The sequence below is a fragment of the Haemaphysalis longicornis genome, unplaced genomic scaffold (assembly GCF_048455015.1).
Source record: "Haemaphysalis longicornis isolate Haplotype H1 unplaced genomic scaffold, Haemaphysalis longicornis Haplotype H1 scaffold_9, whole genome shotgun sequence".
Classification (NCBI taxonomy): Eukaryota; Metazoa; Arthropoda; class Arachnida; order Ixodida; family Ixodidae; genus Haemaphysalis; species Haemaphysalis longicornis.
In genome coordinates this window covers 284,808-311,179 of record NW_027526460.1, presented here as the reverse complement: position 1 = coordinate 311,179, position 26,372 = coordinate 284,808, and the positions used below count along the sequence as shown (strand labels likewise).

At 45.4% G+C, this 26,372-nt stretch overlaps 1 protein-coding gene across 4 annotated transcripts in view; it reads left to right on the top strand.

Annotated features, from left to right (window-relative positions):
- The window catches only part of Muskelin (muskelin 1), an 84,568-nt gene that overhangs the window by 22,791 nt on the left and 35,405 nt on the right, over window positions 1–26,372 (top strand). The window lies entirely within an intron of this gene.

The following is a 26,372-nucleotide window of genomic DNA, read 5'->3' as shown; positions in this document are numbered from 1 at the left end:
AGCACTCATTTGTACAATTTTCGTGTTCAAAAAGTATGCACGAACGCCAAACGAGGCATACGTTATCATGCCGTATTCCTAAGCAGAATAATGCCACGCCGGGATGCTTGATAACATACGGAAGCGACAGCCGAGGTGGCTGTGCTTGATGACAGAGAATATACTACACTACGTTAAATACTTTGTAAACCGCTCCAATGCGGTTTTTTTTTATGCGACGGACGTGAATGTTCACATTAGATTCTAGATTTAGGAAGGATGGGGAATACTGCTGTACTTTGGCCGGGGATGTTTTGTTCCATTCCAGAAACCAAGTCACATTTGTTCAGGAAATAATTGTTTCGTTAAACGCGTCGGTTTTCTTTCCCTATGGGCTCAGGACAGTGTTAAAAAAAACAATTTTTTGGCGAAACTAAAACAAGGGGCCAATCCTGATAGAAGTTCTCTCCCGGCTAAGAGGTAAACAGTATTCCTACAAAGTAAAAGAACCAAGACAACCAGATTACTTCTTTTGCAAGTATACATGTCACGATAAGGTGATGCTTGTCTGGAATTAAAAAAAAAAACACCACTCCGAACCACCACCGTGCCATAATTTGTGTTGACTGCGGGGGCCTAATTTTTTGCCCAAGATTCCGTGTGGCTGCATATTATAACCTGGCAAGCACTTGTTGTCACTGAACCTCAAGTGTGCTCCAGTGATAGTCAGTGATAATATAATGATGATACTAAAAAAATTAGGAGCTAAGAGTAAATATACGGCCTCTGTCCGACTAGCGCGGTAAATGCTTAAATCTAGAAATGCTGAAACAGGCCATCGATTCATTATCACAAATGTTTGGTGATTGTTACCTAAAGTAACGTAACTACAACGTAACTGCCTTGTCCGAATGGTCTGTTAAATTATAACGAGGTGGCCGTAATATTGTAGCAGGATGCGCAACGCACAAGCGAAAATCAAGCCCTACTACAGCCAATAATGCTGAGCAGGCACTAGTATGCTGCAGTGTTTTCAGAATAAATGCATGTGAAGCAGTAAGACGCCACTCATCGAAGTGCAGCTAGCAATCGCGGAGCCGCCGTAGTGCCGCTGCCGAAATGGCGCCCGCGTGTGGGTCTGTGTACGGGGATGAGTAACGGGGCTGGGGTGGGCGACAACGAACAAAGGAAATGCGGAAGCAGAGTCTGCTTGTTGGTTTATGCGTGTACCGGCAAGATGTGTCTCGCATATACGTTTACAGCGCATGAACGCTATTTTTTCGCGCAGTGCACGTACGTGCTTTTCGCTGGTAGATTGTTTATAAAACGCCCATTAATCTTCGGCATAAATGGTTTTGTGTATAATAAGAAACAGTTAAGGCAGTACCTAATATTAACATAAGGTATAAAATCCCCCTATGCTGGTTGCCTAATTCAAAAATATTTTGATGGAACCCACTAGTCGACGTCACAGTCACTGCTTTGTGGTTCTCTGTCATGTAAAGCAAATTTAAGCTCCAAGATAATTGAACCAACAGCACGGGAAATTATAAAACAAACTTCCAGTCATGTGCGAAAATTAAACTGCAAGCTAAATTGCCGCAAAGGTAACCGTGCGATCGTTCGCAATGCTTCCGAAAACCCGCGCGGCCGAAGGGTGTCCTCCTTTGACGTCATGATGGGCGCAACCAATCAGGGGCGTCAAAAGACGAAAAGCGCGCGTCTTTCAAACGGGGCCGCGCTTTTTGCAAGATAAATGCCACTTGGACTTATGTACGATAAATTTCAATGTGATATTCGGAATCAGCGCTCAAGAAACTACCTATATAACTGTTAATCTAACTCAAATTTTTTGGAAAGTGCTTCAGCTTCCCTTTAATGCAACGGTCTATTTTGCACGAATGTGCCATCTGTTGGGATAGACGATAGGTAGAATCTGGCTTCACGTTGTGGAGGTGAGAAGTTCGATTCTCCCCAAGCGCGACGGTTTTTTTTTTTTTTTTTTAAGCTGCTGTTGACGATTTGGAAACTGAAATCAAATATTTCGGCAGAACAAACGCCCCCGACTCAGGCAGAATCGTCAAAGCTCCTTCGCTGGGTCTGTTTACTGAACGCTGCCGTTGATTCTGGGCATGGAGGCTCAGTTAGCCACACTGAGAGGCATGCTGAGAGGCACCCAGTGATGGCGGGTGGTGTGTCTTTAAAAATTTCAGAATAGTGTTTAGAAATACATATACAATTTAACCTTGTACAAATACTAGTGTAAAAGATTTTCAATACGTAAATAAACGTTTCAGCAGTTACAGTAGCTGCTAGGTTTGCAGGTCATGTGACAGGGACACATATTGTAGTGTCAAGTTTCGACACTACGAACCGCCACCCTTCCGATTTCAGAAAGCTTGCTGCCAAATTAAAATTATTTCCGCCAATTTGTTTAGAAATTGCTTGCGGTTACCGGGCTATATAAAACGCTGGCTTTCATATGAGCTAGAGAACATATACGCGACAAAAATCGGTTGTCGCGTATAAGTGAGGATACTGTATTTACTTGATTTAGCGTGACCGCGATTACGACACGCAGGGAGGCTTTTCATTGTATCCAGAAAGAAAAAAATAAAACCGCAATACTAATGTAAAGGGTAACTTTTTGTCGAGTGAGGCAAAAAAGAAACGCGAGGCTTGCGGAATCATGGAAAAGCCCTCTCATTTTTGGAACACTGACTAGACAGCCACCTGTAAGGCTCCGAACTTTGTTCACGGGATGCCCACATCGAGCGACATTGCTTGTTTTGAGCTGTATCAGTACAACACTGGCTGCCATGAGGCGGTTGCGCGGTTTTGTGACCAATTCCGCAACACCCTTCCCCAATTTGACGTGGCGGCTATGGCGAGGCCCACGAGGCCCTTTTTGGCTGGGCTCGCACGGGAAAGAGGGCTCCCGCTGGAGCTGCCATCTTCGGGAGGGTGCTGAACTGCCCATTTCTGCAGCCATCAAAATAGCGCGTCTCTTGAGACGGGTGCCCTGCTGGGGACGACACGATGCCGTCACAAGGGAAGCCGAAGAGGAGGCCCCCCCCCCCACACTGTGCGACTGCACTCGCCCTCAACGCCGCCATCACTACCAGCACAGAAAAAATTTCAGAAAATGAACGTAGCCGGTCGTGGCTTGTGGATACAGTGGCTCTGGCACATGTTGCCAGCATATATCGCAAAATGGCCAAAACTGTCGGTGTTGATGAGAATTTGGCGCACCATTGCGCATTTTAGGCTACTTGAATTTTGGTATTCGATTATAGCGCAAGGGTTGACTTTCGGTTGCACAAATTGGGAAAAAAACTCCATAATCGAGTATCATAAAAGCCTGTTCTACATGACGAGTTTTTCGTCTGCGAATTCGGTGGAATGAACATTTGCACGTGCGAAGTTCGCAATGCCTGGAAATGTCTACATGGCGTGCGAATGTCGCAATTTTCGCATTTCAGAGGCACATTGTTCGCAGACTGAATTAAGTCTGCCACAAGCAAAGCTTGTTGGGATTATAAAAAATAGATTTTATTGTACTTTCTGGGCAAGTTGTTTCAGGCTGTTCCCCACTAAATATGTTTATTTTCAGTTTCATATGACAATCGCCAATTTTTCAATATACGCACACATAGCAGAGAAGACAAACATAGCAAGCAACCATGGGTTCCCTTGTTGTGCGTGCCTAGAACATTTTGGTGCAGTTTAGATGTTTTTCCTTTGGGTTTTTTTGTACACCTTTTCCCTGTGAAGGAAAGTTTGACATCCACCTGAATGCAGCCATACGGACGTGATGGCTGTCACTTGCGTAGACACTGATGAAGCAGTAGTTGAAAACGGCGCGCGACATCGTGTTGTGAGCAGACGTGCGTTTGTTTTGGTGCACCCGCACTCATACAAGCAACGCCATCTGGTTCCTCAGCATGCAAATAGTGATGCTGTGACGTTCACCAAGCTGTGTTCCTATTCGCCCCGAGCGCGAACACGGTCGGCCCCTGGTGGCGGCGGAACGAACTGCTCCTAGTGTGGATGGCGCTCTCATGTCGTCTGCTTGTTCTCGTTGCGCGCGGTGCAAGACGCGTGCTGCACACGACAAAACAACCAGTATCTGTGCTCGTTTGACAGTAAGCAATGACATAGTTACCTCTGCTTGCGCATTTCCTCTAGAAACGCAATAATCAGCGGCCGTTGCGGGTAATGCGCTGGTTTAATTCCACGAAACATCTTCGCCGCGGTCACCGCTTGAGTGTGCAACGTGTTATAAACATTGCTTCCACACATTGCACTTTTGTTATTGTTGTGTCCAGCCGTCTGCCGTTTCGGGAACGTCGAAGGGTGCTTTTTGAAAGCGGCGTGGTGATTATTTAAAGGTTAAAAGTTTAGTACGCGAAACGGGTAAGAAGCGACAAGACCTGTGCATACCCGTGCATTTGCCACACCCTTCTAAAATTACGCTGTTTCGTTATAGAAAGACGAAACAAACAAAAACATTTACACTGCCCACGACCCGTGCGCTATCGCCCATACATTACCGGGGACGTATTTTACACCTGCAAGTGCCTGTGTGATCGTGTTCTTCCCGTACCTTTTCTAAAATAAATACCATTTTTTGACAGTCGTTGTTTATACTGAGTTGCTAATTTTGCTTATTATTTAAAATACGTTTCTATGGATGCGCAAGAGTATTTAGGGGGGATTTCTCGGTAAAATTAAGCAGTTGTGAGTTTGCGTCTGTCATGTGGCGTATCGTGTGTCATTTTCATATATAACATTTTCAAATCCCGACATGAATCACCTTGTACAGAAATGTTTCTCACTCAGCATAACCAAATGCCTAATATGGTCAAGTTTAAAGAAAGAGGAAAAATTGCGTAATATAATGCAGGTTGTTGGCCACATGTGTGAGGGTGTGTGCCATGGCTCGCTGGTGTTTTTCTTTTTTAATTTTTTCCCACAATGCTAGCTTTCAATACAATTTTGAAAAAGGCGAGCCACAATTCCTGGACAATCTCGGACCAAAGGGGGGTTAATCAGTTTTGAAAATACGTGTTGAAGTACTGCTTTTTCACCGCTACAGAACACGACGCCTAGTGTAGTTTCGATTGTAAGTAATACTGATAACCAACGTTTGGCTTTTCGCGTTACATGCTTTCTCTTCTCGCTGCTCTTGCAACGTTGGCACCCCCCCCCCCCCCCCAAAAAAAAAACGAAATGCACAGAAAACTTTTATCTTTGCATCTTTTTTTACCAATTCTCAAGAATTCAATGCCAAGACAAAAGCGATGTGCAGTTTACAAAACAAAGTAGTTACCTGGAACCCGTTGCGCTGATTCGCAACGCGAAATAAAAAGGAAACATTTTACTACATCTGCAACAGCGGAACTTCATATGCCATCTTAAGGGTTCGTAAGCGACCTTATACGCAAGAATGCAAACACATCTCGCTGTTGCAGGCACCTGTTAGATTTTAAAAGGAGCGCAAATGGTCAACAGTGCAGCCGTAACAGAAAATTTGTGCTCACTGTGAGGTCCCAGAAGCTTGGTTTTCACACTGTAAACCTGCTTGTCACTTTGCGAAAACCTAGCTAAACATGAGATGTTGATTGTACTGCGTGCGTTGACAATTCAATTCGCAAGTTCACTTGCAACGAAAGCCGTAAATCTGATCCGACACCGTTATTTTTCAAACCTTCCTTCATGCAGAGTGGCTAAAATTTCATTTAAAAGACCCGTTAGGGCGGTTATATTTATATCTCTGCGCTGATCAAAATTCGGTAATTTTATGTTGCCTTTTGAACACACAAAAAAAATCGTAAGCTCTTCGAAAGAATGTCGGTGCAGTTAAGTAGTGTTACCATTTCAGGGCATCCCACAAATGCAAGAATGCGTCATGCTACCAGCGAAAGAGATGGAAACTGCTGTTGTAAACTGAATTCCAGAGATCGAGGCTTCCTTATTTGTTCCTATTTATGGTTTCATTGAAGGCTCAAAGCCATAGTCTGGAAAGATCGAGCTTGCTATGAGCCACGGTGTAACAGTTCATTGTCATTATTGTGGCCGTTGTGAGATTCCCGATGGATCGCCGCTTTTTTGGCGTAGTAAAGAAAACTTACTGCCGCTTCCATGCTATACATTGAACGTTGAGGAACTGAACTACAGCATACCACTCTTTTCTGCGCCTTTCGTGCGCCCATACGGTGAGAAAAAGACATGAAGTGCGCCCACAGTGTGCATTCTTAACGGGCCGCTCAGCGGAGCATCCACACTAGCAGCGCGACGCTGTTGCCACCTACATGTCAATCTCGCGGCGAATAGGGCCCTGAACCTGGAGTTTGCCGCGCAACACTAGCGCCACTTTTCTGCTGTAGCGGCGGAAAACATAAGTTGTGGACGGATGCCGTCTCGCCCACAACTAGAGGCACTTTTTTTTTTTTTTTTTTTGGCGCGAGCGTGGTCACCGGAGTTTTTCCCGCGGGCAGTAGGGCCCAAACGTTAATTAGTTTCCTCATTTATGTTACTTAATCAATTATTGATTAGTCATAGATTGGGTTAGAAGTCAAAGTGACGCCAGTGGGGCTTGTGAGGTATCAAATAAAGGTCTCGATGAGGGAAGTCAGGTGGGACAAATTAAAAATCGCTTCTTAGTTATAGTCATGAGATAGTCACTTGGGTCATCGATTACGTTAAAAGTGAAATTGATGCCACTAGGGCTTCTGAGGAATCAAATTAGAGGACTCGAAGGGAATCACGTGGGACAAATTAAAAATTCCTTCCACGTTATAGCCATGAGACAGTCACGCGAGTCATAGATTGGGTTAAAAGTCAAATAGATGCCACTAGGGCTTCTGAGGTATCAAATTAAAGGTCTCGAGGAGGGAATCACGGGGGACAAATGGAATAATGCATCCTGCTTATAGTCATGAGATAGTCACGTGAGTCATGGATTGGGTTAAAAGTCAAATAGATGCCACTAGGGCTTCTGAGGTATCAAATTAAAAATCTCGATGAGGGGAATCATGTGGGACAAGTTAAAAATCGCTTTCTAGTTATACAGTCGAACACGGATATATCGAACTCCAAGGGGATCGCGAAAGAATTCGATATATCGATAATTCGATATATAAAATACGCCTATCTAAAGATTATCTGACAACTCCGCACAACACTGAGAGTTTTCTGAAGTCGTGGAAAACGGTAGTTAACCGTTTTGACCCTCAAAGCACGGAAAATCCGAGCCGCAGCATGATGACCACCGCACTTTATTTATCATTGAAATGTCTTTGAGCTTCGCTTGTTTTTTTCTTCTGCGTCGTAAATATCACCAAATTGTTTTCAAGATTATAAACACGCACAAATGAGAAAACCAACGCTGTACACTGTGCCACAACAGAGGCGAAAAACGCTGACGGAACCTCCGCTGCAGTAGGTGGTTGGGAACGTTGTCAGGCACTGAGTGCCGTTATCCTCAGTATCCGAACCGAACACCTCCCCCTTCTGGAGGCGTGCAACGAAGTCGCTTTGCACCCGACACGCTCCGGAATAGCCGGGGCGGGCTGTGCTGCATTCGCCTTTACGTCAACGTTGATGTGTGCATCGCCCTCAAAACTACTGCGAGGAATTCCGAACGCGTTTTCAAGCGACATAATGCCGCGGACGCCGCCTCTGTCTCACCAAGCCAGGCAGCTCCTGTGTTGAGTCAACATTATCATCAACTCCACCCCATCAGAGGAAGCAAACTTTCAGGGGCACCTTCTGCGCGGAATTCGATATATCGAATTCGCCCGTGATCGGGAGTTCGATACACGCGCACAACAGCCCTATACTTTTGCATGGGATTTTCAAGGGGATGTTTGCACTGTTCGATATAGACAATAATTCGATATATCCGTGTTCGATATATCCGTGTTCAACTGTAGTTATGAGATAGTCACGTGAGTCATAGATTCGGTTAAAAGTCACGTTGATGCCACTGGGGCTTGTGAGATATCAAATTAAAGGTGTCGATGAGGGGAATCATGTGGGACAAATTAAAAATTGACAAATTAAAAATCGCTTCCTAGTTATAGTCACGAGATGGTCACATGAGTCATGGATTCGGTTAAAGTCAGATTGATGCCACTGGGGCTTCTGAGGTATCCAAGTAAAGGTCTTGATGAGGGGAATCACAAAAGACAAATTAAAAATCTGTTCCTAGTTATAGTCACGTGAGTCATGGATTCGGTTAAAAATTGAATTGATGCCACTGGTGCTTCTGAGGTATCAAATTAAAGGTCTTGATAAGGGGAATCACGAGGGACAAATTGAAAATCGCTTCCTAGTTATAGTCATGATGTAGTCACGTGAGTCATGGATTCGGTTAAAAATCAAATTGATGCCACTGTGCTTCTGAGGTATCAAAATAAAGGTCTTGATGAGGGCAATCACGAGGGACAAATTAAAAATCGCTTCCTAGTTATAGTCATGATGTAGTCACGTGAGTCATGGATTCGGTTAAAAATCAAATTGATGCCACTGGTGCTTCTGAGGTATCAAAATAAAGGTCTTGATAAGGGGAATCACGAGGGACAAATTAAAAATCGCTTCCTAGTTATAGTCATGAGATAGTCACGTGAGTCATGGATTCGGTTAAAAATCAAATTGATGCCACTGGTGCTTCTGAGGTATCAAATTAAAGGTCTTGATAAGGAGAATCACTTGGGACAAATTAAAAATCGCTTCCTAGTTATAGTCATGATGTAGTCACGTGAGTCATGGATTCGGTTAAAAATCAAATTGATGCCACTGGTGCTTCTGAGGTATCAAAATAAAGGTCTTGATAAGGGGAATCACGAGGGACAAATTAAAAATCGCTTCCTAGTTATAGTCATGAGATAGTCACGTGAGTCATGGATTCGGTTAAAAATCAAATTGATGCCACTGGTGCTTCTGAGGTATCAAATTAAAGGTTTTGATAAGGGGAACCACGAGGGACAAATTAAAAATCGCTTCCTAGTTATAGTCATGAGATGGTCACGTGAGTCATGGATTCGGTTAAAAATCAAATTGATGCCACTGGTGCTTCTGAGGTATCAAAATAAAGGTCTTGATAAGGGGAATCACGAGGGACAAATTAAAAATCGCTTCCTAGTTATAGTCATGATGTAGTCACGTGAGTCATGGATTCGGTTAAAAATCAAATTGATGCCACTGGTGCTTCTGAGGTATCAAAATAAAGGTCTTGATAAGGGGAATCACGTGGGACAAATTAAAAATCGCTTCCTAGTTATAGTCATGATGTAGTCACGTGAGTCATGGATTCGGTTAAAAATCAAATTGATGCCACTGGTGCTTCTGAGGTATCAAAATAAAGGTCTTGATAAGGGGAATCACGAGGGACAAATTAAAAATCGTTTCCTAGTTATAGTCATGATGTAGTCACGTGAGTCATGGATTCGGTTAAAAATCAAATCGATGCCACTGGTGCTTCTGAGGTATCAAATTAAATGTCTTGATAAGGAAAATCACTTGGGACAAATTAAAAATCGCTTCCTAGTTATAGTCATGATGTAGTCACGTGAGTCATGGATTCGGTTAAAAATCAAATTGATGCCACTGGTGCTTCTGAGGTATCAAAATAAAGGTCTTGATAAGGGGAATCACGAGGGACAAATTAAAAATCGCTTCCTAGTTATAGTCATGAGATAGTCACGTGAGTCATGGATTCGGTTAAAAATCAAATTGATGCCACTGGTGCTTCTGAGGTATCAAATTAAAGGTCTTAATAAGGAGACTCACTTGGGACAAATTAAAAATCGCTTCCTAGTTATAGTCATGATGTAGTCACGTGAGTCATGGATTCGGTTAAAAATCAAATTGATGCCACTGGTGCTTCTGAGGTATCAAAATAAAGGTCTTGATAAGGGGAATCACGAGGGACAAATTAAAAATCGCTTCCTAGTTATAGTCATGAGATAGTCACGTGAGTCATGGATTCGGTTAAAAATCAAATTGATGCCACTGGTGCTTCTGAGGTATCAAATTAAAGGTCTTGATAAGGGGAATCACGAGGGACAAATTAAAAATCGCTTCCTAGTTATAGTCATGAGATGGTCACGTGAGTCATGGATTCGGTTAAAAATAAAATTAATGCCACTGGTGCTTCTGAGGTATCAAAATAAAGGTCTTGATAAGGGGAATCACGAGGGACAAATTAAAAATCGCTTCCTAGTTATAGTCATGATGTAGTCACGTGAGTCATGGATTCGGTTAAAAATCAAATTGATGCCACTGGTGCTTCTGAGGTATCAAAATAAAGGTCTTGATAAGGGGAATCACGTGGGACAAATTAAAAATCGCTTCCTAGTTATAGTCATGATGTAGTCACGTGAGTCATGGATTCGGTTAAAAATCAAATTGATGCCACTGGTGCTTCTGAGGTATCAAAATAAAGGTCTTGATAAGGGGAATCACGAGGGACAAATTAAAAATCGCTTCCTAGTTATAGTCATGAGATAGTCACGTGAGTCATGGATTCGGTTAAAAATCAAATTGATGCCACTGGTGCTTCTGAGGTATCAAAATAAAGGTCTTGATAAGGGGAATCACGTGGGGCAAATTAAAAATTGCTTCAACACAGTCATGAGATGATCACGTGAGTCAAGGATTCGGTTAAAGTCAGATTGATGCCACTGGGGCTTCTGAGGTATCAAATTAAAGGTCTCGATGAGGGGAATCACGAGGGACAAATTAAAAATTACTTCCTGGTTATAGTCATGCGATAGTCACGTGAGTCTAGATTGAGGTAAAAGTCAAATTGATACCCTAGGGCTTGTGAGGTATCAAATTAAAGTAAAGGTCTCCATGAGGGGAATTCATACCTGCCAGGTTTCCCGTATTATCCGGGAGATTCCCGGATTTTGATGGTTTTGTACGATTGTACGGTCAAAACAAAAGTCTCCCGAATGCACACCCATGTTTGGCTTAACCTTTCTCTCAGTCTAGCCACATTGCGCTGGAGCTGCCGACAACCCAATCACATCCTACACCATTGGACATCGTAATAACTTATAAAGCATAGTTAGCCATGCGCGCAAGTTGAACTGGTCAGTACCACAGAAACGCTGAATGCGAGGCAGTTCAGCATGGTAAAACAAAATTGCCCCCAGTTCCGAGCATCAAGTTCTGGTACAATCCGAGCTCAGTCGCGTTCTTTTGGCGAAGTGTAGCGGGAACGAACATTGTTATGCTTGATAGTATTCCCTGGGCTTCTTGAAAAAGGTGGCATCAGCCGCATCGAAGATTTAGCAGCTGACCAGTGGTGCAGCTCGTTTGTAGTTTGGACGAAACAGTTCAGCTCCTACTCTGTAGTAACTAAATTAGAAATGCATGTAAATGTATATTATTCCATTCTGTTGCTGCTAATTTTACAATCCCCCCCCCCCCCCCCCCGGACAGATCTCCCTAATGCCATCTCGGCGAACCTGGCAGGTATGGGAATCACGTGGGACATATTAAAATTGTTTCCTGGTTATAGTCATGAGATAGTCTCGTTAGTCATGGATTCGGTGAAAAGTCTAATTGATGTCACTGGTGTTTGTGAGGTATCAAATTAAAGGTCTCGATGAGAGGAATCACGTGAGGCAAATTAAAAATTGCTTCCTGATGATAGCCATGAGATAGTCACCTGAGTCATGGATTCGGTTAAAATTCAATGGGATGTCACTAGGGCTTGTGGGGTATTAAATTAAATCTCTCGATGGAATCCCGTACGACAAATTAAAAATTTCTTCCTGGTCATAGTCAGATATAGTAACGTGATTCACAAATTGGGTTAGAAGTGAAAGTGATGCCACTAGGGCTTCTGAGGTATCAAATTAACAGTCTCGTTCAGGGGAATCACTTTGGAGAAATTAAATATTGCTTCCGGTTAGTCATGAGATAGTCACTTGAGTCATAGATTGCATAAAAGTGAAATTGATGCCACTAGGGCTTGTGAGGGATCAAATTAAAGGTCTCGATGAGGGGAATCGTGAGGGACAAATCATAAATTGCTTCCTTGTTATAGTCATAAGATAGTGATGTGAGTCATAGATTGGGATAAAAGTCAGTGATGCCCCAGAGCTTGTTATCGCCCGCCCGAATGCGAAAAAAAAAGTTACACATGCGAAAAAGGGGCTGATGGCGTGTTGAAAAATTTTGCTAGGAATGTGTTTAAAAGGACATAGAATGGGGCTTGTTGGTGGTGCTTCATGTTGAATTGCACTAAGTATTCAGACGAAAGGACACTAACAAGACAAGGACGAGGCGCAAACTTGCAGCTGTTTATTTAAAAAGACGACAGAAACGGAAGACACCTAGTGAACACACATGGGCGGCACCTTGCGCTTGCGCAGTAAAACCGATAAAACCAAAAACCAAACCATGAAGGTGCAGAAACATATCTACTCAGCTGACTACAATACACAAGAACACTGGCAGGAAAAATGTGGGAGTGACTTCTTGCTGTATCTTATCTTTCTTATCATGGTGGCTCTCTCTGAATGAATCTTCGCTCCCCACTAGTGAGCAGTATTGACGGAGTACTAACGCACCCTTCCTCTTCTGTAATTATGTGATATGCTTCTACGATCTCGGGCGTAATCCTGTTTAGCGCGTGCCAGAATGTGCATGTTCTGAAACTGCGGTGTGCTCGCGCGGTTTGCAAGTTTTGCAATGGAGTGACAGGTTGCTCGCTGCCTGTGTTTGCTGACATGCCAATCAGTGTTCTCTGAGGCGTTCATTGACGCACCTTCCGCTTTGTCCGATATAAGCTTTCCCACACGCCAGCGGTATTTTGTACACTACACGCGTCTGACAATCAACCAATTTCTGCCTGTGTTTCACGCCGCATTCTTCTTTGCTTTCCTCTCTGCCATTCACTTTTCCGCACATGCCTTTTAGCTTTGAAGGCGCAGAGAAAACTGCTCTGACATCATTCTTTTCTGCAAGCTGTGTGATATTCCATGGATGTATGGCATAGCTACCGGAGTCTTTTTCTCTGTTACATCCTTTTCTTTGTTCCTAGTTCCTCCTGTGATAGACTGGAGCAGTTTTTCACTGACCAATGCCAGCAGGCTGTCTGGGTATCCCTGATTCCTGAGCCTAGAAGTTTGTAAGGCGTAGCTTTCTTCAGTGAGGTGGTAGCAAGTTTTTCCGATGGCCTGTGTCAAGCAAGAGACTGCAATGCCCCTTCTAACTATTTTTGAATGTGCCGAGTCGTACCTCAAAAGCCCTTTTTCCGACCTAGTTTTGTACATCGAGCAAGTGTGAGTCATGCCTATTTTTATGTGTAGGTCTAGAAAATGAATGCAAGAATTCTCAGGGGCCTCGTGGGTGAATTCGAGCATGCTGAAGGCGTCCTTGAAAACGGTTATCAATTGCTCGGGGGTGTCTGCGGGTTCGAGCCTTGTGTCAAGGCACATTAAGTAGTCATCTACATATCTGAAGCAGGCTACCACATTCGTGTTGCCAAGCTCTGCCCCGATTCCTTGGTCCCCTGCAGCCAGAAAAATGTCTTACAACACGGGCGCCAAACACGAACCAATGGAAATGCCGTCATCTTGCACATACAAATGCCCCTCAAAATCAGTGTACAAGGATTTCAAGTATAACTCGAGCAATCGTAAGAAATCCTTATCGCAAAACCCACACAGATTTTGGAACTTAACAGCTCCGTATGTGTCAATCGCTTCTACGACGGCGCTGATTGCTTTGTTCTGGGGTATGTTGTAATACAGATCCTTAATATCGATCAATACACAGGTCACAGGCGGACATGTCTTAAGGAATTCTACCACTTCTTCAAAGTTCATTATCAGGAAGGGGTCGTTGACTGGTAGCAAGGAGAGCTTTGCCTGAAGGATGGTTGCGAGCGTCCGTTGCCATGTGCCTTTGTCCTCGACTATGACTCGGAATGGGTTGTCAGCTTTGTGGGTTTTGACCGAGAAGAGAGGTTTCAAAGTTCCGTCTTTGCAGTCTTTGATCGCCTTGGCTAACTTCTTGAGGCCCATAAGCTCACAAATGACGTTGGCTTGAACTCTGTGCTTTACGGTGATCTGTGTTTGCGATGGTGTGTTCGCGCTGGTAGTGAAAGCGACGATCCATATCTGCTCAGAATCCCTGCATCCCAAAATCCAAAGTTGGCCATGAGTCGTTCGGGGAAAACTCCTTTTTAAAGCTCGCAGCGAGCAGACTTGTTCAGTTTATGCTTCCTTCAAGCTCACCTATTATAAGGAAAGATTTTGTGCGTCTTCCATTTTCCTAGGGACTTTGTGGCCCGTATCTGAATGGGAACAGAATGAGCTCTGCGGGCTGAGTGGTCACCCCAGCTCCGGGGCTTCCGAATAGGGCGTTATCCACCGCTGCCCGATCTCGAATGGTAGTCAGTGCTCTGACCGCACCCCGTGCAGGGGTCGTTTGCTTTCACGAAAAAAAGGCTGTTTGGTTGTATTTTCACGAGAAATAAACATCTTTTCCGAATTCACTGTCCTACTGAGTTCGATTCCCGGCCGCGGCGGCCGCTTTTCTGATGGAGGCGAAAAGCAAAAACGCCCGTGTGTACGAGATTTCGGCGCACGATAAAGATCCCCAGGTGGTCAAAATTAATCCGGAGCCCTCCACTACGGCGCGCCTCATCGTCTGCGTTGCATCGGCACGTTAAACCCTACCGTATTTACACGATTGTAAGATGACTCGAATTTAAGACGACCCCCCCGAAATCGCATCTCAAAAAAAAAAAAAAAAAAAAACGTGCGCATTTTACACAAGGGAAATTTATTCACGTGGTTGCGGAGGATTACTCATCGTCGCTGGAGTCGTCCTCGCTGGTGCTGCTGCAGTCCCACAGCACGTCGTCGTCAGGTGTGAGTCCACACTTCGCGAACGACCGCACCACGGCATCGCGTGGTACGGCCGCCCATGCGGAGAGGACCCACCCGCACACAGTAGCCAGGGAGGCTCTCCTCACACGCCCGCTTGGCGTAAGTTCGCGGCTTCCTGACGAAATCCACTCGTTGTATTCGCGGCGCAGGAGGTCTTTAAAAGGCTTGTTGACTTCCACGTCGAGAGGCTGAAGCTGCCCCGTCAAGCCACCGGGGATGACAAGCATGTCGGCATGCTCCTTCTGGAGCACCGCTTTTACCTTGGCGGTAAGGTGGCCTCTGAATGAGTCCAACACTAGCATGTTGGGGATGTCTTTCTTGAGGGATGCCCCCGGCCTCAGGAGCCACACTAGACGGTACCATTCCACGACCATGTCGTCCGTCATGAAACCCTTTTCATTCACCCGTACCACCACGCCTTTGGGAAGTGCCTCTTTAGGCATCGTCTTCCGTTTGAAGACGATGTACGGGCGGAGTTTGGTGCCATCAGCCAAGCACGACAACATGACAGTGAAACGGAGCTTTTCGTTGCCCGTTGTAAGTAGGTTTACATCGCGTGCACCCTTCACGCTCACTGTCGTGTTGCTCGTCATGTCAAAGTAGACGGGAGTTTGGTCGGCATTGCCGATTTGGCCAAGCAAGTACCGTCGGGTGTCGCGGAGTTTGAGGAAGTGCCTGTGGAAGGCGAGGACTTTCTCCTCGTATTCGGCCGGCAACTTCTGGCACGCGCTGGTGCGGCGACGTAGAGAAAAACCAGCCCTCTTCATAAATTTAGACGCCCAGGCCCTACTAGCTTTGAATTGAGACCTTGGTATCCCTGCCTGAACAGCGTAGACACGGGCTTGCTGCGTGACCATTTCGCAGGTGACCAACAGCGATCGATCGCGTAGGTCAGTCACGTAGGCCACAAGCTTCGTCTCTAGTTCCGGAAAGCGGCCAGACTTCGGCCCGCGAAAGCCACGGCGCTTGGAGTCGCATGAGAAAATTTTCTCGCGCTGAAGCCGCCACTTCCGCACCACACATTCACCGATTCCGAACTTCCGTCCTGCTGCACAGTTGTTAAACGAGCGCCGAGTGTTCTTCGAGAAAGTGTTCTTCGAGAAGTGACTCGAGAAAGCCGGTCGTGGACACAAGCGACAGGAGCACGCGGCGACGCGCCCGCTTAGAAAATTGTATCACAAAGAGAAGCTCTTCCGTCAACTACCAATACAATACCCCCCTACGGCGGCTCTTCCATCGATTATCGGTGCTCCCTCAAGAGCCGTGCGCTCGTCATAAAGGCACTCGTAATGCGCACATTAGATGCTAAAAAAAGAAAAGCTTTTGTATAAGCATGCGGAAAACTATGCGCTTTGGGTTGAGCGGGAAACTATTCGAGATGACAATCGAAGCAACCGGCAGCAGCCACGCGCGATCGTGATTAAAACAACATGGCGGCTGACGGAAGCAGCCGCTCGCAATTTCCGTGAGCACGTTACTCGCTTTCACGAAGCATTTTGTTCGTCTCTAACACGACCGGCTTTATCGTCGTGGTCTCTAATAAACAAAATGAGTATTAGCGAATCCCTTTATTCAATGCACGGTGCAAACGTAGCCACTATCATATCACGTTGCTTAGTACACTTCCGAACGCGATAGTGGGAGGTTAGTCGCTCTAGGTCCAACTTACAAAAGGTGCATCATTTTTATTGACGCCAGAATGTATGAAATGGTTACCGTAACCATGGAAATGAGCGTGCAAAGCTGTTTACACCTCGAAGCACCCCTGATTTCTTGTCTCTCTTGTCGTTGCAAGCGGTACATGGTTCGATTTCGATTCTAAGACGACCCCCCAACATTGGATTGTCAAATTTGAAAAAAAGGGTCGTCTTACAATCGTGTAAATACGGTACAATCAATCAATCAATCGAATTCACTGTCAAGAAAACTATAAAGCAATGCCCCCAACAAATTTTTTGAAAAGCTCTTCAGCAGCCATTTAAAAGCATGTCGAGCTCTTGATATGTTCGAAATCGTGTTTCTTTTTTTTTTTTTTTCGATATTTTTCTAAAAAACATGAAAACTTTTTTCACGCCCTTCACTATTTGATGGAAAGTTACAACTCTACTGAGGTGGCATCTCCTCGCCATTCGAATTAACGCTTGTGTTTTACATACAAATTAAATTCATTCATTTGTTTTGCTTCTTTATTGCTACTTTGTTACTATATGACCTGCAGAGCAACGAGGCACCAACACAATAACGTACCAGGATGGTAAACATCTAGGGCGCCTTACGGTTTTACGGTAGTAAACAAATATACACATGACGAACCAGCGCACTTCAGAAGCAGCTTCTTACGGCAGTAACGGAAAATACCACCAGCTGCAGTGGCTCAGTTATGCTGCTGAGCCCAAGGACGCGGGTTTGATCCCGGCTGCTTTTCATATGGAGAAGAAAAATAAGGCGATTGTATGTCAAGATTTCGTCACGCGTTAAAGATCCCCAGGTGATAAAAAGTAATCCAGAGTCCTCAAGGCCCAGGTGCACAGCTGCAGCGAGTTAATCCCCCATAATTTGAATTTTGAAGTGAAATAATATAAAAAAGGCCCCGTATCTGCTTCCTTTGCTGCAAATGTCATCGAAAGACAGTAGTCTTCTGCCACCCGTGCCTGTAACACCACCTTTCCTCCACTCCCCCCCGCTCGCCCTCCCCATCATGGATCTAGTTGTAGTTTGCTCAATTCGATCCAATTTTCCGGCATTCACTCCTTCTGTTCAGAGCTCTTTTTTCTATGGCTTTTTGTTGCGAATTAACTGCCCGAAAAAAAAGCCACACACAGCGCCTGAAGAAAGCAAGCAGGGCTTGCTCCAAAGTAATGCATAGGGAGCGTCGTGCTGCTAGGAGGAAAAGAAACTCGAGCCACCGTTGGGGAAAGAGAGTTGTCAATCACGGGACACAGGAATTTTAAAGGCAGTCCCATGACGGCACCTGATTGCAGTGCCAGACTTTCCAGTAGTGAAATTTGGTATAAATGACTTCATGCTCTAGAGAGTATGTTGCAAGCCACCGACGGAACGAGTAACGCCTCAGCAGTGTTGTAGGCGTTACTGAAAAAAAGTAACTAAATACGTTACTCGTTACTTGCAAATAAAAGTAACACGTTACCGACCTACGTTACCTCAAAATAAAAGGAACGCGTTACCGTTACTGATAAGAAGTAACGCACGTTACTGTTGCGTTACTTTTCATTCACGAACTAAAACATTTGCGGTTTCCTGTTTCGACGTTTGATATGTGCGTAAGCGCCATAGCTAAAATATGTCCATGCGGAAACTTAATTACCCTCTCTTTTTTAGGGTTTTACCCGAATAGTTACAAGAAAAAACGCGGAAGTATATATGAAGCTGATTTATAACATGTTGGCACGGAACTTTACAGAAGAACCGGCCTCCCTCATTAGCACAGAAATTAAGACCAGCCGAGATAGAAGCTTTGAATATGTTTTATTCACATGTCAAAGTACAGATAGTTTCTGTGAACAAGTTCCTCCGTTACCCGAAGCACACTCCGCTGTTGTACTTCAGCAACAGCTGAATTTCGAAGTTGGCATCTGACATTCTACCTCGCTTCTTGGTAAACACGTCCGCGCCTACGCTAAATATGCGTTCAACGGATGCACTCGATGGTACTGCCGTGTTTACTTTGAGAAACAGCTTGTGCACCAGAGGGAAGCTGTTTTTTAGCTCCGTCAGTGCAAAGCTGTGCGGCTCCAGAAAGTACCACGATAGCGAAAAAAATTAAAATTTAATTTTTTAAGTTCTAGGAAGTAAAGTAACGTAACGTAATTTCGTTACACGTTACTCAAAATAAGTACCGTAAGTACGTTACCCATTACTTCTTTGGAAAAGTAATGGGTGCGTTACTACGTTACCAAAAAAGTTAACGCGTTACCGGTAACGCCGTTACTTGTAACGCGTTACCGCCAACACTGCGCCTCAGTCACATGATGCGCTGTCCAGGATGACTGTCACCAAGAATACTCGTGGCAACGTCACCCTTTTCTTCGGGAATGCGCGGCGCAACAGCGCCATACGACGTTTCGCAGGGTTACTATTTTAACGTAACAGCACTATACGTTTTTTTTTGCTCCTTATTAGTGCAATGAATGAATGGACACACATGAATCCCAATGTAGAGGTACCTGTTTGTGTCGTCTTGGTACAACTATTCACAACTATCTGAATACTGGCACCACCATTTGTAAACTTTTCCACCATGAAGATGAGGAAATTTCAGGAGAGGCTATGACCACCTCTTTCGTGCAACGCCTTATTAGGAGTGTTCACTTTTTATTTTATTTTGAGCCCATTCTCCCTTTGGTTCTCCTTAAGTTGCGACACTGGTTTGAATTGCTGTGACGTAGGCCTTCGATCGGTGGGTGCTTCGCCACGCCACCATTGCCACAACGCCAATACTAGCGACGCCCGAGGGCGTGAAAAGAAACGCTAATACCTCCATAGTTCTAGCAATATGCCGGATGGATGGGAACTCTCCGAAGCGTTTCTCGATGATATTTTAATAGCATATAGCCCATTCTGCTTGGTGCGAATATACTTGCGAATTCGCATTTGCGGCACTGCTCAAGCACTGCTCGAGCAGTAAAACAACCTATTTTGTAGCTTCGGCAGCAACGAAAATTGATCACTTGGATTGCTTTAGCTTGTGCAGCAAAACGACATATTGCCGCACTAACGATGCCCCAGCTGCGAATTCGATTGTAAATCCGCACCATGTAGAATGGGCTTATGGTACCCTACTTGCATTTATGCAAAGGTAATAGATCTATTATTGCCACATGTGCGGTTCCAGAACATGAATACTCATCCGCACACTTTCATTCCAATACTGTATGAATTCGAGGCGTCGACAAAGAAGTGGTCATAATGATCATTGCGACCATCCTTTTTCTGCTGCTCCGCTAGACATCTTGTATCCCATCAGATACCTTAGCTTTGACGCTCACTTCATTCCACCGTTACAGTATATATATATCCAAACCTGACTAACTTTTTTTGCAGGGGCTGAGAAAAATCAGCCCGTATTTAGAAAGAACCCCGTAGAAATATTCTCCGGGGTGGACTGAGAGCAACACATGTGAGGCTCTCACTGTGTTCCCTCCTCACCCTCGTGTTACTTTACCCTCGCGCCCCACGTTGTTGGACAACTACATTATGCAAGCGGCCAGCGCTAACGTTGTGCAAGCCATATATTGGCACGGAGTGTTCTGCGAAGGCCACATTACCTTGGGTACACCAGTGGCTGCCCCAGAAATGCTTCACCTTATCATTATTTTATTTTTATGAGCAATAATATGATATTACGTTCGAAAGTGCGTAGGATATCTAGTGCAACTCTCAGATGGCAGATCAAATTATGTTTAGAGCGAATGACATTTGCTCTAAACGTCAATAATTCAGCGCTACACGACAACACCAAAGGACATTAGAGGCGAATGATATTTAGCGTCTAACTGAGGTTCGGCAGCTCATTCAGCGGCGAATTGAGTGGCCTCGACAGCAGTGGCGCGTCAACAGTGAAGAAAGTTCACTAATACACCAAGAAATACGGTTTCTAAAAACAGTCAGCAAACATAAAGACAAACAAGTACTAGCTAAAAACAAAATCTCATCCACAATGTGCGCTCTACCCTAATACGGATTGTTCGCGGACTTGTCTCGGCTTGTGATGTCTACTGATGTCACCCAAACCGGTTATTCTTATAATTTTAGTCAAGAACATTCCTTTGCTATCTTTTAAAAAAATACTTTGTATGAAAACATTCTACATCAGTACCTTTTTTTGATCTCTCCCAAGCCCTAGTGGCATCACACTGACATTTAACCCAACCTATGTCTCACATGACTGTCTGATGACTATAACTAGGAAGCAATTTTTAATTTGCCCTACGTGATTCCCCTCAACGAGACCTTTATTTGATACCTCACAAGACCTAGTGGCATCAATTTGACTTTTAACCCAATCTATGACTCATGTGACTATCTCATGACTATAACTCGGAAGCGATTTTAAAGTTGCCCCACGTGATTCCCCTCACCGAGACCTTTAATTTGATACCTCACAAGCCCTAGTGGCATCAATTTGACTTTTACCCCAATCTATGACACGTGACTATCTCATGACTATAACCAGGATGCAATTTTTAATTTGTTCGGCGTGATTCCACTCACCGAGACTTTAATTTGATACCTCACAAGGTCTAGTAGCATAACGTGAACTTTTAACCAAATCCATGACTCACGTGACTATCTCATGACTATAAGCAGGATGCATTATTCCATTTGTCCCACATGATTCCCCTCATCGATACCTTTAATTTGGTACCTCAGAAGCCCTAGTGGCATCAATTTGACTTTTAACCCAATCAATGACTAATTAATAATTAACCTAAATTAGGTAATTAATGAAATTAACGAGCGTCGCCCACACCTAATTTCTGACAAAAAATGTGTGTGTCATATCAGGGTAACGAGCGGTTGCACTTTTAAAGGGACACTGAAGTGATATGTAAACATTGCGGGATTACTAGCGCAAATTGTAGTCCGGAGTCCCCAGGCCATGTTTCGACCACTCTAGGCGCGTTTACGCGATTTTATTTAGTAGAAAAACTAATTCGAAAACGCTGTCCTCCTCTCTTTACGCTCGCCCATTTTCTGTGGCGTTTTCGTGTGACGTCAGGAGGGGATGAGCTGGCAATTGGCTGCGCCACGGCTGCGCTACTGCACGGCTCCCCGGCCGACAGAGTCAGTCGGCCCAGCGTTTCGTCCGCCGGCCGCCGGCGGGTCGTCGCAATCAAGGAGGTTAAAAAAAATTGCTTGGTCGCAATTCGTTCGCTTAGTTGAAACGAAGCCAGGACACGTTTGTGAATGGAAGAATGTGCCTTTCTTTACTTGGTTTGTTTGTACACTGTATCTAGCTCCAAGTCAAGGTCGCTTCACACAAGCGCTGCACATGCGACGCTTTGCTGACTGGTACGCCAGTAGGAAAATATAAGGCCTCTTGAAGGCGGGAGAAGAGTCAGCGAAGTGAATATAGGTACTACGGAAATAAAATCAACTGATATTTTTACCGTACAGCGTAAAACTAGGGCGCGGGAAGCACTTTTTTGCGCTGGGCGAACAAGCACAGCGGTCAGCAGCACGACTACGCATCTGCGAACGCTTTTCCGTCTACGAAATGCAATTGCTAGACGTGAGCTACTGTGGAAACTCGGGCGACGCTTACTGCACGATCGCAGTACAACAAATAGTCACCTAAGCGGCTTGAAATGCCAAAACTAAATAAAAGTGTAAACCGGTTGCACAATATATACCCTATATTAGCAGGACCTTCACGTCCCGCTCCGTAGCCTAGCAGTCTGAGGCACTAGGAATTCATTGCAAATGTTTTGCGAGTCACGAGTTCGAATCCCCGCGGGTACGTGCTTTTTTTTTTGTAAGTTAACTTTTTTGTTTTCCGCCGATGTTTTCTATATTGAGTTCACCTTTTTTGGGGCCGCAACGTTCATGGCTACACGAACTAGTTCACAAAACGCGCGCAGGCTGGCACTGGCGCGCTAGCGAGTTCTCGTTGGCGTGCTGTTGCCATAAGCACCGACTGCTTGCAGGCAGTGGGCACAGGCCAGAATGAACAGACCCTTGGCCTGGTGCGAACACGCTTTTTACGATACAGGCATGAGGGAGGCAAGCTCCAAATATGGGGGAAAAGCGCATGACATTTGGGCGTCTGCGGGTACGCGGAGGGCGTTCATGCACTGCGTAGGTCTCGCTATGCTATGACTACAAGCCGTCCTGGGAGGCTTATCTTGTGCATTTTACAGCCGACAACATGGCAGAAGCGCGGTACGATGATTACTGAGATATTGAGAATGCCCATCCAACAAAGCCATTGGTTATGTTTTACAGAACCGAAACCGAAACTTGTGTGATTGCTAACCTTGGGCATCGTCCAATCACGGCGCCCCTCCTCTCAACGTCACAGCCTTAGTTGGTGCGGCCGCCGCAAACCGCGCATGGTAGTTTTTCTTCTTTCGCGCTTTGTAAAATAATTACCGATTTGTCAACCGGATAAACGATGAAAAGTGTGCTAATTTGAGCCAGTCTACGCAGTGCAAGCAAAAACGGGAGCTTGACAAATTCACTTCAGTGTCCCTTTAATAAAGGCCCTATAACGCTTTCCTATATATAACTACTTCAGTATCAAACTGTTTATATTAGACGCTGGAAACATGTCTTACCAGCATTGCATGGGCGCTTAGTTGTGAAGTCGACTTCAAATCGGCTCGATGTCAGCAGAGCGGCTAGGCACTTTTTAAAATCACACTAACCGCTGCCTCAGTCGGTAGTTAGTGCTACTACTTCCGTTAGTCATCGTTCCCTAGGTTGAAGTGCACGACACAAAGACACGGCGGTATAGTTTGCTGCGGTCTTGTTCTTGTTACAGTGGGGATCGTCTTGTTCATCACAGGTCGTCTTGGCTTCGTGTCAGAGACGACCCACACGCTCCAAGTGGCCGCATCCCCGTGCTTTAAAGGGACACTGAAGTGATATGTAAACATTGCGGGATTACTTGCGCAAATTGTAGTCCGGAGTCCCCAGGCCATGTTTCGACCACCCTGGGCGCGTTTACGCGACTTTATTTAGTAGAAAAATTAATTCGAAAATGCTGTCCTCCTCTCTTTACGCTCGCCCATTTTCTGCGGCGTTTTCGTGTGACGTCAGGAGGGGATAACCTGGCAATTGGCTGCGCTACTGCATGGCTCCCCGGCCTTCAGACGGAGTCAGTCGGCCCAGCGTTTCGTCCGCCGGCCGCCGACGGGTCGTCGCAATTCGTTCGCTCAGTTGAAACGAAGCCAGGACACGTTTGTGAATGGAAGAATTTGCCTTTCTTTACTTGGTTAGTTTGTACACTGTATCTAGCTCCAAGTCAAGGTCGCTTCACACAAGCGCTGCACAAGCGCACATGCGACGCTTCGCTGACTGGTATGCCAGTAGGAAAATATAAGGCCTCTTGAAGGCGGGAGAAGAGTCAGCGAAGTCAATATAGGTACTAAGGAAATAAAATCAACTGATATTTGTACCGTACAGCGTAAAACTAGGGTGTGGGAAGCACTTTTTTGCGCTGGGCGAACAAGCACAGCGGTCAGCAGCACGACTACGCATCTGCGAACGCTTTTCCGCCTACGAAATGCAATTGCTAGACGTGAGCTATTGTGGAAACTCGGGGTACGCTTACTGCACGAGCGCAATACAAGAAATAGTCACCTAAGCTGCTTGAAATGCCAAAACTAAATAAAAGTGTAAACTGATTGTACAATATATACCCTATATTACCAACGCCAGCGGAGCCCGCTCCGTTGCCGAGCGGTCTGGGTTGCTATAGGTATACAACCGCAAGTATTTTGCAAGTCACGAGTTCGAATCCCCGCGGGTACGTGCTTTTTTTTTTTTTTGTAAGTTAACTTTTTCGTTTTCCACCGATGTTTTCTATATTGAGTTCACCTTTTTTTGGGCCGCAACGTTCATGGCTCCACGAACTAGTTCACAAAACACGCGCAGGCTGGCACTGGCGCGCTAGCGAGTTCTCGTTGGCGTGCTGTTGCCATAAGCACCGACTGCTTGCAGGCAGTGGGCACAGGCCAGAATGAACAGACCCTTGGACTGGTGCGAACACGCTTTTTACGACACAGGCATGAGGGAGGCAAGCTCCAAATATGGGGGAAAAGCGCATCACATTTGGGCGTCTGCGGGTACGCGGAGGGCGTTCATGCACTGCGTAGGTTTCGGCTAGTGAATGCTACGATTCCAATCCGTCCTAGGAGGCTTATCTTTATGCATTTTTACAGCTGACAACATGGCAGAAGCGCGGTACGATGATTACTGAGTTATTGAGAATGCCCATCCAACAACGCCAACGGTTGTGTTTTACAGAACCGAAACCGAAACTTGTTTGGTTGCTCACCTTGGGCATCGTCCAATCACGGTGCCCGCTCCTCCTAACGTCACAGCTTTAGTTGGTGCGGCCGCCGCAAACCGCGCATGGTAGTTTTTCTTCTTTCGCGCTTTGTAAAATAATTACCGATTTGTCAACCGAATAAACGTTGAAAAGTGTGCTAATTTGAGCCAGTCTACGCAGTGCAAGCAAAAACGGGAGCTTGACAAATTCACTTCAGTGTCCCTTTAACCCTTTGAGGGTCGAATTTTTTGGAAAAAAACTTTCCCTGGTGGTCAAATTAGTTTATTGCGGATTTGGAATGTACAAAATGTCTAAAGTGTAGAATAAATGGTAAAAAATTAGCAGGAACAGTATTTTGGGGTCAGCATCACTTAGAACTGAAAAATGTTCAGTAGTATTTCAGAGTGTGGTATTCCTTGAAACACGGGTCTACGCGCAGTGCCTTATCGCAGTCTGCACGCATAAAGCGCATGTCCGAAAATGAGCTGTCTTCTTCCGAAGAAAGACTGTCTTCCGATTCAGACTCAGTGAAAGGAGCAAACTCAGAGTCAGAAGAGTCATCGCGGTCGGTGTCATTAGAGCGGGCAGTTCGTTGGGCCATATCGCCGCTTTGCTGTGCATCTGAAGAACTCGAAGACAACTCGGTAAACGAGGAGAGCAAAATAACTCGTGCGCGCCGGTGATAAACAAGCTAATAGCAGTGCCAATATAGATAGAAATCAACTTCCGCCGCCCCCGCAACGGAGTCTCTGAGTAGGTTACTTCAGTTCCAAGCAAGGAGGGCACGAATACCTAGTGAGCGTGGGTAATAAACAAGATAAGAGCAGCGCCAATATAGATCAGAATCAACTTCCGCTGCCCCTGATAGCGAGCGCCGATCAAGTTTCTCGCGCCTCCGATGCGATCACGTGGCGAAACTGAAACCACGAAACGCGTTGACACGTACAGACGCCGTAACGCGCCGAAGCCAGAGAGTTCTGTTTTTCACCGCAAGAAGGTAGCACAATCAAATTTCAAACACTTCTTGTAAGTCCCAGGAGGTGGCAGCACCTCCCAGAGGGCATGCATCGTTAATATGGCGCGAAATTTCAAACAGATGCTCGAAATCGTACCCGTACGGCAGAGACCTTGCAGGACGGAAAACCGCCGCAGTACACGTACAGCAAAAACCCTCAAAGGGTTAAGCAACACGTAAACGCGTGCTCTACATGCAGACGCCAGGGCACGTCCAGACCATTTATGCAATTTTATTCCGCGGGAGGCGCTGTTGAACGGCGCCAGCAGCGCCACCTGTCCCACGTTCGGGCCCCTATTGGCCGCAGGTCCGGCCCTTCTGCGTCGCAAGAGCAGCGTTTGCGGGGGCTGCCCGACCGTTCCAAACATTTGGCACTTTTCCGCCGCAACGAAAAAATGTCGTTTTGCCGCACGAGTGGCACTTCATCTGCGAATTCCCAGGGAAA